Below are 13,024 nucleotides of genomic sequence, written 5' to 3'. Positions count from 1 at the left end.
CGCAGGAGCGTTGTGGAAACAAACACGCAGGGACCCGCGTGGGGTCGTTAATTGCACTGAACTGGACGAAAAGTGGAGAGAGAGGAAACGAGTGAGAGAGAGAAAGAGGAAGAGTGAGAGAGAGAGAGAGAGAGAGAGAGAGAACGAGTGAGAGAGAGGAGAGGAACGAGTGAGAGAGAGAGAGAGGTAGAAGACGAGTGAGAGAGAGGAGAGGTAACGAGTGGAGAGAGAGAGAGAGGAAACGAGTGAGAGAGAGAGAGGAAACGATTGAGAGAGAGAGGAAAAGAGTGAGAGAAAGAGAAACAGCTTTATAGGAGACTCCTCTCCAATTAAACACTGAGCATAATACTCTAGAGGCAGTACTACCGCGACAGTAGTAGTAGACAAGGAGGGATGCAGGGTCGGTTATCTTGATCCTACAGCACCTCTGAACCTTACCCCAGAGAGAGCTAACTCTTACACAGCAACTACTGACCACTGATACGTTCGTTGTGATACAATTGTGATTGATGTTGACAGCTACAGCTATGTAACTGGCTGGCTGTGAACTCTTTATATCTGTTGCTACTGTGTAAGCTACCTTGTTGCCATTGCAGGATAGAAATTAAAGTGTGATATGTTATTTTACTGGATAACTGGTCAATTCCTTGTGGAAAAAAAGTGACTTTTTACTTCGCTACCACAAAATATTCACTTAAAAGGGCATTTTAAATTCCTCACCAAACATAGATTCTTTTGTTGCTGTTTTTCATGTAACATATTTCACCATAGTAGGTGTTCAAAGTGTAAGGGACCATGAGCTATCAGGTTGCCAAATATTTGAGGGTGTCACCTTCACAGAGCTGACGTTTACAGAGTCCCCCAGACTCCCTCTGGTTTGGGGGTTGGGGTTCCTCTCCCCCCTGGGGCCAATGGTCATCTGGTTCTCCCCCACAGGAGACCCTAGGCCTGGGGGAGGACGGTAAAGGGGGTGAGACCTCCCTCTCTCCCCCCTCTACCTTTAATAGCTGTAGATCCTACCTCACTTCATCAATCTGTCAGTGATGCCCCTTTTATCTAAATTAAAATGTCACCTTGATCAGAGTTCTCCCAGGGATACCTCTGAAAAATTCACTGAAGGTCCACGGGTGGTATGTACGGGTTAGAATGTGACCCGGAGAGACAGAGAGAGTCATTGGGTGGAGTAATATTGGGCCTGAGGAAGGTCACATGATAGGCTATGTAATAAATCAACAACCGATCCCCTTTCAGAGCCATGGTGTTTTCTCTCTGTAAGTAGCATGGCGCCCAAAACATCTGGACCCCCCCCCTTTAAACTGGATTTGTGTAAACTCCTCGGGGAAAACTGTTCTCTTGCATGTTTACAAAATGGCTCTGTACATTTTTCGATCTGTTTTATTTTCCATATATGAGAGGTTTAGTTTTTATTCCAAAGAGAAATGTGTATGATGTTGTACACAGACAATTTTAAGAATAAAGTCATATTTGTGCGAGAAGAAAATGTAATTGTTTTATTGTTTTTGGCTCCAGCTCCAATAGACATAAACAAGTATACAAAAACCATTAAGCAGCGCACATTTCTTTATACCACATCACCATAGTGAAGCATGACAAACTCTGACAGAAACAGTACGTGATGACTTCATCCACTCTTTAACATTGCAATCATAATTTTAGTCTTAAGTCTTACAAACTTAGGTAACCATTTTGTGGGTACAGGCAACCCATTGTTTACAGTAGGCTAATAACAGTAGGCTAATACAGTAGGCTAATTGTTTACAGTAGGCTAATAGCAGTAGGCTAATTGTTTACAGTAGGCTAATAACAGTAGGCTAATACAGTAGGCTAATAACAGTAGGCTAATTGTTTACAGTAGGCTAATAACAGTAGGCTAATACAGTAGGCTAATAGCAGTAGGCTAATTGTTTACAGTAGGCTAATACAGTAGGCTAATAACAGTAGGCTAATTGTTTACAGTAGGCTAATAACTACTTTTGAGAAGAAAAAACCTACCTAAGCGTAAGTTGTTTTAGGAATGTCTGATGGAAAAGAGTGAGTGAGTCAGTGTTTTGATGTTGTCTGGCCCTTTGAATCTTTGTTGTCTGTTTCCACCACCTCACATCTCATTTTTCACATTAGCTAAAGAGGCTCCCTGTGGTAATCCCTTTAGCATTCTGAGCATATAGAACCCCTGAGTGAGTTGCAACAGGTCCTGTTTACAGACAACAAAGGAGACTGTGGCCTGATGCTATGTCTAGGTGGTCAGGTTGAGACGTCCGTGGACAACTGCTACCTTTTCTCCGTTTCTGTCTCTCTCTCTTTCTCTCTCTCTTTCTCGCTCTCGCTCTCTCTTCCATTTTCTTCTCTCTCTCTCTCTCTCTTCTCTCTCTCTCTCTCTCTCTCTCTCTCTTCTCTCTCTCTCTCTCTCTCTCTCTCTCTCTCTCTCTCTCTCTCTCTCTCTCTCTCTCTCTCTCTCTTCTTCTCTCTCTCTCTTCTCTCTCTCAACCTTTCTTCCCCTCTCTCTGTCTTTGTCTGTCTCTTTCCTCCAAATCCTTCTCCCATCCAACTCTCTCTATTTCTCTCTCTCAAACCTTTCTTCCACCTCTCTCTGCCTTTCTCTCTATCTTTCTATCTTTGTCTGGTTCCTGGTTCTCTCCTCCAAATGGTCTCTTTCCTCCAAACCCTTCTCCCATCCAACACATACCCTCTCTCTCTCTCTCTCTGAGGAGGAGAACATAAGGTATCCTGTCTATCTGTGGGTGTCAGTCAGGGTTGACTACAGAGCCTGCTGTTACATCCTGTTATTGGTTCGTAGGACCAGGTTTTTAACACATGTTCACGTCTTCTGGGATAAACAGACCAAACACCTAGTTGCAGCAGTCCGTTTGAATTTGATGATATCAAGTTACATTGAAGGAAAGACATTGCCACCAAATGTTGCTTTTCCAAATGTACAATACTACAAATAAAAGGTTTTTACCTGTTAGACATCAAAGGGTTKCTAATGTGGCTGGCCTGTGGAAAGTAGGTGAAAACCTGTCAGGGATCTACCATCCACGGCTTTGATGCGGATGTGGGTTTTTCCTAACGTTAAACTTCAGGGGGCCTTGCAGAGAACCAGACCAGACCTCCAACACCATGTGTTTACCCAGCACCACCAAATACTTTCTGTTAGCTGCCCTCATTTTTTATTTGAGGACTGGTTCAGAGGTAGCCTGGTCCCAGATCTGTTTGTGCTGTCTTGCCAGCTTCTTTGGTCATTGTCATGCCAATGACCATAGGAATTGGGAAGATGGCACAAGCAGATCTGGAACTAGGCTAGATCACTGAGATTATGAAACACTGAACTCTTGAACCCGCCCCAAAAAATGTGCTAACAGGCAGTCTCCAGACATACCTTATGAATGTGAAAGCCTTATGCACATCTAGTCTCCAGCATCCGTCTCTAACTATCTGAGCCTGAGGCTGTCCTAATATGGACACCGTATCAATCAGTCAAATGTATTTATTTAGCCCTTATTACATCAGCTGATGTCACAAAGTGCTATACAGAAACCCAGCCTAAAACCCCAAACAGCAAGCAATGCAGGTGTAGAAGCACGGTGGCTAAGAAAAACTCCCTAGAAAGGCAGGAACCTAGGAATGAACCTAGAGGAACCAGGCTATGAGGGGTGGCCAGTCCTCTTCTGAGATTATAACAGAACATGGCCAAGATGTTCAAACGTTCATAGATGACCAGCAGGGTCAAATAATAATAATCCCAGTGGTTGTACAGGGTGCAACAGGTCAGCACCTCAGGAGTAAATGTCAGTTGGCTTTTCATAGGCGAGCATTCAGAGTTCGAGACAGCAGGTCCGGTAGAGAGAGAGAGAGTCAAACACAGCAGGTCCGGGACAAGGTAGCACGTCCGGTGAACAGGTCAGGGTTCCATAGCCACAGGTAGAACAGTTGAAACTGGAGTAGCAGCAAAACCAGGTGGACTGGGGACAGCAAGGAGTCAGACCRGGTAGTACTGAGGCATGGTCCTAGGGCTCAGGTCCTCCGATAGGGGAGGGAGGGATGGAGAGATAATTAGAGGGAGCATACTTAAAGTCACACAGGACACCGGATAAGACAGGAGAATTACACCAGACATAACAGACTGACCCTAGCCCCCCGACACATAAACTATTGCAGCATAGATACTGGAGGCTGAGGACAGGAGGGGTCGGGAGACAATGTGGCCCCGTCCGAGGATACCCCCAGACAGGGCCAACCAGGCAGGATATAACCCCACTCACTTTGCCAAAGCACAGCCCCCACACCACTAGAGGGATATCTTCAAACCACCAACTTACTATCCTGAGACAAGGACGAGTGTAGCCCACAAAGATCTCCCCCACGGCATGAACCCGAGGGGGCGCCAAGGCATTGTCACATGTTACTCGGACAGGTTTACATCATACAGTATTCCCCCTCAGAAAGACATACTGTATGTTACTGCTGGGGATGTTATTAGCGTGCGTTCTTGCACTGTTGGATAGTGATTCGGGCTCTGTGTTTTTCCTCCTTGCACTCTGAATAGCAATGTGTGTCAGGTTTAGCAGGGGTTGTGAAGTGTGTCAAATCTGGCCTAGTTCTTCTGGGCCAGCAGCTCCAGCGTGCTGCAACCGTCCACGCTTGAGAGAAGTCCGATTCATGACTCACAGAGAGATATAGAGAGAGAGGGATGAACACACACATGCACATGCACACACACACACACACACACACACACACACACACACACACACACACACACACACACCAGAGCATGCAATCACACACACACACACACACACACACACACACACACACACACACACACACACACACACACACACACACACACACACACACACACACACACACACACACACACACACACACACACACACACACACACACACACACACACACACACACACACACACACACACACAGGGGCACAAGATCACTATGATAGAACTAGCACATGGCACAGAAACGAGAGGCATTCCTGAGGCACGTTTTCCTAAGGGATGTCTTAGTCAGTGACAACAACAAACTAATGGGGGAAGTTAGTTGGAGGCCTCAAATGGTTATGGGTGTGTGCCTCTGCTTGGGAACAGAGGGGTCGACACATGACCACACAGTCTGGTATAGCTCAGGCCCAAGTCCCCAGTGACACAAACCTGTAGACAAACCTCCGACCGACTGAAAACTACAACTCCATAACAGGGGGGAGAAACGACTCAAACATATGATTTATCTGTGATTTATGCTGGCACATGCACATGTAAGGATCTACCCGTGCCCAGCACCTGCACCTTTGGGGGTGCCCTTTCGGGGTGGTGGTATATTAAAGAAAAAATGGGTATACAGTTTTTGTTGTTGTTGTTCTGAACCCACTACCCCCAAGTCGTTGTGACATCGTCAAGTTCACCACCCCCCCACCCCTACCCCGTCCGTTTGTGTCCGTTTGACTGCTCTGTACGGAGCTCACGTCTGCCCGGTTGTGCCTTTTTCTCAGTCTGCCCTGTATGGAGAATCTGCATGCCAGGTATCCAAACATGCATGGCTTGTGATGCCAATAATTGAGCCACAGAGGATTGAAAGCTTTTTTTTGTTTGTTGCCTAGCCGTGGATTGTGAGTAACCCAATAACAAGGCACAGCCTGCAGTCGGGAACGCACAGCAAACCTGTCAGTGAACAGCATGGAGACAAAACAGACCTTTCGCAATATTTCAAATAAAATTGAGGGAAAACACAGTGTAACGAACGTCGTCGGGAGAAGGAGAAGAGGACCAAGGTTCAGCGTGGTAAGTGTTCATTTTAATCAATAAACTGAACACTGAACAAAACAACAAAAGACGACAAACGAACAGTTCTGTAAGGTGACGACACACACTAAACCGAAAACAACTACCCACAAACACAGGTGGGAACAGGCTACCTAAGTACGGTTCTCAATCAGAGACAACGATAGACAGYTGCCTCTGATTGGGAACCATACCAGGCCAAACACATAGAAATACAAAACAAGGACAACATAGAACACCAGACATAGAATGCCCACCCCAACCCACGCCCTGACCAACCAAAATAGAGACATAMAAAGGATCTCTAAGGTCAGGGCGTGACACACAGGTTGGAAAGCAAATGGATCCTGCTGAAAAGAAAGGACTCTAATCTGTCTGCTGTAAAATATATATATATATTTTCTAAACTTCCAAATCGGCGTATTGAGCGAACATTGTTTACAAGAGAGAGATAGCCCAGTGGGCAAACACTGGTTGAATCAACGTAGTTTCCATGTCATTTCAACGGAATGACGTTAAGCCAACGTGGAGTAGACGTTGAATTGACGTCTGTGCCAAGTGGGAGGCTTTTGGCACGAGCGCATTGGCCAAGCCAGCAAGTGAAAAGATCTGTGCACGGCCATTGATTTATGTGATTGATGAGTCATGCTGTGATGTAGGCTACAGTATATTCCAAGGGTTATATATTGGAGTTAAGTAATGTAGTTCCCAAAACCTGATCAGATTGATTCCAACTCCCCAAACTACTTACATTGTATACCTACAGAGAAAGTAAGGAACACACCTACCTCTTCCACCCACCCACCCACACATTCCCCATACCCAACCCTGTCGCTATGGAGGTTTGAAACCTTATACCCTAAACCTGTAGATGGGGTGTCAGTGGGGATGGGTGGTGGTTCAGCTTCAGTGTGCCCCCTCCCCTAACAAAAAATGGGACGCTGGAGCACAGGAGGATCCAATGGCTCCACCGGGCCATAAATCAGAAGACAGCCCTTTTCACTCCCCTCTCTCATGTGACCTTCGCTCCCTGGGGTCAGGGAGAGGAGGTATAGTGCGCCCCTGTGGGAAACCTGACCAGGAGACACCAGCGCACACAGCTAGCTCCTCTCCACAAGACGGATTGACGTCAGCAAAGACAACAACGATGGGGGATGGAAGGGGTTTGGGTTGGCTCGGGTGGAAACTTGCAGGAAGAGCAGACAAGAGCAGAGTTTTGTGTGTTTTATTTTCTGTATGTGGTGGTGAGGTCAATGGAGCCCATTGTGGGGCAAGGGTTGGCTTGTTGAACCGAAACCGAAACCAAAGGTTATTGAGATGCTGGCGGGTTGGCTTGGTTGCGGTCAGGAGTTTTGGAACTTTAGTAGGCTATCGACTTCCTTAGTCAAAATGTCCCACTCAGGCTCAGTAACACCCCCTCACACTCGCTGCTTTGCATCAGCTGTGAAAATGTGATAATGTCATTAGTGACAGCTGCAAAGCCTCAGGAGTCAAAGTTGCAAATTACAACACAAACAGTTTACTAAGTCATCCAAAACATGTCATATAAAAGCGGCCTGATATTGACTAATTTCGTCTAATTCCATGTTGTTTGAGTGATGTTTTTACAGTGACTGAGAAGACCAAGGATCATGGGAGATTAAAGCGTAGGTGGTGACCAGCTAATGCCTTATTACTGTATAATACCCTTAGCCACATCATAATACGCTAGCTAGCTACCACAATACGCTAATGGCATTACCAGATACAGTACCAGAGGATAGAGTGCCAAAGGAGAGAGGTGAGAAAGTAATGAGCAACACTGTGCCGGTGAATCCTTGTGTTTTGTCTGGGTGGTGCAGAGAGGAGAGAGAGACAGTGTGGTCAGGAGTTGAGTGGTTCAGGCTGCTTTGATGACAGGGCAGGGAGAAAGTCAGGGGAAACACAATGCTGGAACCAACGGTGGAACTAACCTGGGGTAGCCTGGGTGTGTTGGGTTTATCGGCTCTGTGAATGTGCAGTGAACTCAAAAGGGATCTGTTAAGACGTGAACCTTATATAACACCTATGAAACACGAACAACTGAATTTTCTGAAGAAAAAATAAATAATGATGTACTAATTCTTGCTATGTTTGGCTTACATCACTCCTAAATTGTCAGTAATAATATACATTTTATTTATAAGACATTATAAGACATTATTTATATAGCATATTGCTAAAATATAGAGCAGCATTCTTTAACCTAATAGTTCGTTAAAGAGGATCTGTGGTGAGGAGAGTTGGCTAATCATATGTTCTGATCTATTACTAGTCATGTGGGAACTAACGTGGAACAAACATCAGGCAGACAGCTGCTGTAGATGGGTTAGTAGAAACATTCAACCAGACGTTTCATGCTTTGACATTCGACTCCTAGGGAGTTTAAAGGTCATACTAAAACCCTCACAATACAATCTTCCTTATTGCCCATTTTATTGTATTCCCGTTGTTTTCGTTTACTCTATTTCACTTCCAGTTCTTGATGTTTTCTCAGAGCCGGGTTAAACTGTCTCTTATCCTCATATGTTCACAATATGGGCCAGCTATAACTAGTGAGTGACTTGCGCCTTTTCTTGGTTTGAGCTTTGATGTGTTACCCAAGCCGTTCAATTTGTTTGTGAACTGTACAAAGATGAAAAACGTCTGACTGATAAACTGTAATATAATCTCTCCTTATACATAAAAGGGGTGAAAACAACAATATTTCTGCTCATAAGAGGAGAATCCGTCTAGGCTTACATGGATACTTTGGGATTTTGGCAAATTAACTCGTGGATACCATTTGTATGTCTCTGCGTCCAGTATGAAGGAAGTTAGAGGTAGTTTTGTTATGCATGCTAGGTGATACCATAGACTTCCAGTCATTGCGCTAATGCTAGTTAGCACTACTGCTGGTTAACAACGTCCTTCAAACTGCACGCAGAGACATAAAAATGGTATCCACGAGTTCCTCTGACTCTGGGGACGTAGATAAAGGGACTCATTGCCAAAATCCCGAAGTATCCCTTTAAGACTGTGACCTTGGAGCAGTGTGTGAGAGAGAAAGGAGGCCAACCACTCTGAAATGTCCTGATTAGAAAGCAACCAGACTCAGTGGACTGGCCGGCAGGGAGGATTTGGTAGTAATTTACTGTTTTCTGTCTCTCTCCCTCTAATTGCCGACTGTTTATCTGCATGGGATGAGTTGATACATATTCCCACGGATCGGGAAGCTAGACCAAGTTAGGGCCCAGGATAGGAGGTAGAGAGTCGGACTTAAAACACACAACTCCCAGGCTTTTTACAGGGAAGTGGGTCTGTTGTCCACTGTCCAATTTAAGTGAATTACTCAGCTTCTGGAGCAAACGAACGCGAGGAAGCCTCGGGATCTAAGCTATGTGTTAAAGGGCATGCTAGTAGATACCATAGACTTCCAGCCATTGCGCTAACACTAGTTAGCCTTGGCTCGCCAAACGACCTCTAACTTCCTTCATACTGAACACAGATGCATAAAAATGGTCTCCACGAGTTCATCCGACTCTGGGGAAGTAGACAAAGGGCATCATTGCCAAAATCCCGAAGTATCCCTTTAATAAGATGTCTAAGCTCAACTTAGAGACAGGTAGTGGAGGTGGCTCTGTGTATGATCCCCATGGGTAAGAGAGTGAGCGTATAGACGGAGAGCAGAGTGTAGTGTCACTCCTCCCAATGGGGTTTCTCCTTGCCTGCTGTGCTCCAGACCCGAATGACCAACATCAAAACAGACCAGACCAGACCAGACCAGTGTTTGTGTGTGTGTGACCTCGCCCACAGTCGCCCACTGCTCTGGGGTTTCGCCGTTCCTTATTTAACGCCCGTCTGGTTGGCATGGAGCGGAACGGCCCTCCACCACGGCGCCATGCTGCTCAGGACCTCCCCTGAGATAGCAGCCAAATATGGCGACCATAATATTAGAGGATATCTGCTCACCACATTGTCCACTGTTGAAACTAGCTAGAGTTAGTGTATGGCGTCCATAGTAGGAAGTCGTCAGTTCTCAGGCAAAACTCCAATTGTCCATCATAAGTCGTCGACGACCAAGAGATATGTGTAAATGAGTGATATATAGGGATGCACAATCTGAACATCTGTGGGGACTGACAGGGAGGAGTAGGACCTTGATATAGAGCGGAGTCAAATCTCACTAATTACTGTTTATCAGTGATTATAAGTCAACATGTTTTACTTTTTTAATTTCCTGGATGGCCAGTGAAGACTTTTTTTCTACAGTGTCCTATAGAGGGTAGCTCTATRTGTATCAAGTTTTTCAGGGTAACCACAAAATGTGATTTTTATTTCCACGTTTGTATACAGTGCTTACACAACAATCAGCGGGAGAACATGTACTGTAGGATAACTGTACACACCGAATCTCCAGTTAATGAGAAGAAACCAGCACAGAGAGAGGAGAAAAAGAAGAGGTGCATAATGCTTTGCAGGGAAGTCTATTTACATGCAACCCTCTGAGCAATTTTGTTTGCTTGGCTGAGAAATATCCTTCATTAACTTGGAAATGACAACAAACATTCCTCTTGCAGGAGATTCGCTAATTTGAACTGGAGAATGACTGTCTATTCAATCGAAAGTAATGTATTGCCTGTGATATTCGTGCATCAAGGCAAACCCAAATGAGCAAACAACAACTGTGCAAAGTGGCCCAAAGATAATTATTCCCTCTAAAATGAATACAGTACATTTAATTCTTCAAATTACAGACAGGAGATGGCTTTGTCTATGCCTTTCTGCAAATGACCCTCAGGCACAGTACGGACGGGCTGGGCTCTGTGTGGTCCTGTGGTGTCCTCAAATGACATGGAGGGCTGGGCTAGAGACCGCCCTGAGGGGCCAGAGCTTAACCCAGGTGTCTAATTGGTTAATTAACCTGTCACTCAGACAGGTGTAAAGTTCTTGAGTGACTCAATTAGGCCTTCCTCAAAACAAGTCACCTGCATGATGTCACCTAAGTATGTTGACTGAAGGGATTTGCACAGCACTAATCCAGGCCTTTTGACTCTGAGAGCAGTCGTTCTATCCTACGTTTGGCCCAGTCAATCTGGGTTTACAGTCTGGTTTAGAACAATATACACTGAGAATACCAAAAAATTAGGAGCACCTTCCTAATATTGAGTTGCACCCCCCCCCCATTTGCCCTCAGAACAGCCTCAAGTCGGTCGGGGCATGAACTCTACAAGATGTCTCTACAGGATGCTGGCCCATGTTGACTCCAATGCTTCCCACAGTTGTGTCAAGTTGGCTGAATGTCCTTTGGCTGGTKGACCATGCTTGATACACACAGGAAACTGTTAAGGGTGAAAAATTCAGCAGCATTGCAGTTCTTGACACAAACCGGTGCGCCTGGTACCTACTACCATACCCCGTTCAAAGGCACTTACATTTTTTGTCTTGCCCATTCACCCTCTGAATGGCACACACACACACAATCCATGTCTCAATGCCTTCTTTAACCTGTCTCCTCCCCTTAATCTACACGGATTGAAGTRGATTTAACAAGTGACATCAATAAGGGATCATAGCTTTCACCTGGATTCACCYGGTCAGTCTAGGTCATGGAAAGAGCAGTGTGTAGATCTAAGTAACATAATACAAACATCCCCATCAAAATCYGTCAGTTTAAACTAGAGATATTTTTTTCTTTTTTSCWTTGGAGGCATCTCAATCCACCGYATCCSCACTTCCACTCTATGAAAAGGGGAGACTCTCGCGAGCACGATGGCGTTATCCGTTCTGCTCTGCGACCCCCCCACAAGTATCACGGGACTCGTCTGAAGGTAGCCGGTACCTGTTTTTCAAAAAATGTATGTGAGGATGAAGGACAAACACTTCAAAACCTTGTTCCGTTTTGATTTCTTTTTTGACTGTCTTTTTTTGACATTTCTGAATATGTTATTCAACGTGTTTCTCTAAAGGCCTGAATCAATATTTTATCCYAGCATTTTTATTATCTACCTAAAGGGGTCGTAGAATTCCATATCAAATAGCTTCATGATCCATAGTATGACCATCTTAAAACAATTCCATATGTCAGCTTAGACCCCCCCCTGCGGCTTAGACTTTATTGTTCTTAATGTTTTGTATGCTCAGTGTATGATGGAAAGGGATACCTAGTCAGTTGTACAACTGAATGCGTTCAACTGAAATGTGTCTCTCGCATTTAACCCAACCCCTCTGAATCAGAGAGGTGCGGGAGGCTGCCAAAATCGACATCCACGTCTTTGGCGCCCGGGGAACAGTGTGTTAACTGCCTTGTTCAGGGGCAGAACGACTGATTTTTACCTTGTCAGCTCGGGGATTCAATCCAGCAACCTTTCGGTTACTGGCCGAACACTCKAACCACTAGGCAACCTGCCRCCCATGGGGTCCATCTCATATACTAATAAACCACAAATAKGATTCAATAGCTCTTGTGSCTCCCCACAAACGGGATAATACACAATACAAAGGGATAACTCWGATATGACAATCCTCTTTGGATGTCGCATCTTAMATTTTCAGTTTTATGGCCAACTGAGTCCATACAGGTCAAGGTTATAGCCCAATCCCCACTTCCCTACCCCCCAATCCTCACTATCCCACAATAGCTCTGTCTCCTGACAACCTCTATCAACTCCCCATCAACCCCCCCCCCCCCCCCTCAGTACCCAGCGACACACCAGGTGCCCAGGTCAGTCCGACATAGAGACGGAGGAGCTAGGTGGCATGAGGAGGAATTCCTGTCAGGGCCCATGGAGGAACGAATAGCAGACACGCAGACCAGGGCTTTTAATGACAACTTGATGACAGGCGGGACGGACGGGGATATACATGGCTACCGCAGGAGCAAGGGGGAGTGTGAGGAGGAGAAGGGGTGGAAGACGAGCCCATGGGTCCAGAATGGATATATAGGCCTATCTGCCCCCGCCATCCATAGGCTGTTCTAAGGCACTGATCTCAGACAAGATATGAAGTATTGAAGTATGGATATGATCATCTGGTTCTACCATACAGAAGACTAGCATGTCATTTCCTCCTTGGCTTGCTATGTTGAGGATGATGACTTTGTTGTTTGATTCTGCCGTATCTTTATGCTAGGACTGAGCATATTTCGATTAGCTGTGGTGGTTCCTTCCCCCTGTGGGGTTTTAGGAAGGGGAGAGGGCTGGGTTTGA

The 13,024-nt window shown here is 45.5% G+C and overlaps 1 protein-coding gene and 1 long non-coding RNA gene across 2 annotated transcripts in view; both read left to right on the top strand.

The window, feature by feature from the left end:
• The window catches only part of LOC139023685 (protein FAM110B-like), a 43,279-nt gene that overhangs the window by 16,800 nt on the left and 13,455 nt on the right, over positions 1 to 13,024 (top strand). The window lies entirely within an intron of this gene.
• Positions 68 to 1,501, top strand: LOC139023681 (uncharacterized). Its single transcript, XR_011474824.1, has 2 exons — positions 68 to 113; positions 222 to 1,501. It is a non-coding gene; the product is annotated as an uncharacterized lncRNA (long non-coding RNA).

The sequence above is a fragment of the Salvelinus sp. IW2-2015 genome, linkage group LG35 (assembly GCF_002910315.2).
Source record: "Salvelinus sp. IW2-2015 linkage group LG35, ASM291031v2, whole genome shotgun sequence".
NCBI lineage: Eukaryota > Metazoa > Chordata > Actinopteri > Salmoniformes > Salmonidae > Salvelinus > Salvelinus sp. IW2-2015.
This window is presented reverse-complemented; position numbering and strand designations above follow the sequence as displayed.